The sequence below is a fragment of the Corvus cornix genome, chromosome 1A (genome assembly GCF_000738735.6).
Source record: "Corvus cornix cornix isolate S_Up_H32 chromosome 1A, ASM73873v5, whole genome shotgun sequence".
Classification (NCBI taxonomy): Eukaryota; Metazoa; Chordata; class Aves; order Passeriformes; family Corvidae; genus Corvus; species Corvus cornix.
Genome location: NC_047057.1, coordinates 59,134,063 through 59,134,751, shown reverse-complemented (window position 1 = coordinate 59,134,751; position 689 = coordinate 59,134,063).

The following is a 689-nucleotide window of genomic DNA, read 5'->3' as shown; positions in this document are numbered from 1 at the left end:
GATGCCTCTTGTCAAAGGTTGCTCCATTAGTTAAGATTAGCAGAACAGTTCTGGATGCTGGTTGCTTCTCCATGGCTCCCCTCCCACCAAGTGAAGCCTCAATGTTGGCTAAGCACCAGCACGTGCTCACAACTGTGATTTCCTTGCAGAAATCAGGTTTGATTTGAGCCCCAGGTCAGATGATGGAGAAGAACCAGCACATGGTGAATGAAGGATTTTGGGTGGGCATGGGTGTATGTCTCTGGTTCTCGTGCAGGGACACAGCTGCAAGCCAGCATCTGAGCACTGCACAAGGAATGCTACGCAGATTTCAAAATATGATCTCACCCATCCAGCATCACTCCCTGGCCCTTCATTTGGTCCTCTGTAATCACTGATAAGCTGTGTCGGTTGCCTCTACTTCTGCAGAAAGATGACATCCATCTCCACTCCCAGATGCCTGCAAAGTTTTAGGTCATCAATCCACTGAGGCACCAGCTAAACTTCATTGGTTGGGGAGGTGATTTTAAATACCAAAGCCTGCATAGTCTTTACGAATAGTCACTCCTCCCTTGACTGTTAATGACTTTGCAAACTCCCGTTGCATTTAACTATAGTACACGCCTTTAAACCTTTTACAAGATTGTGGTAGTCACCCATTCATGATTTATGGTCGAGCACTAAAATATTCTGCAGGTAACTGTAACACT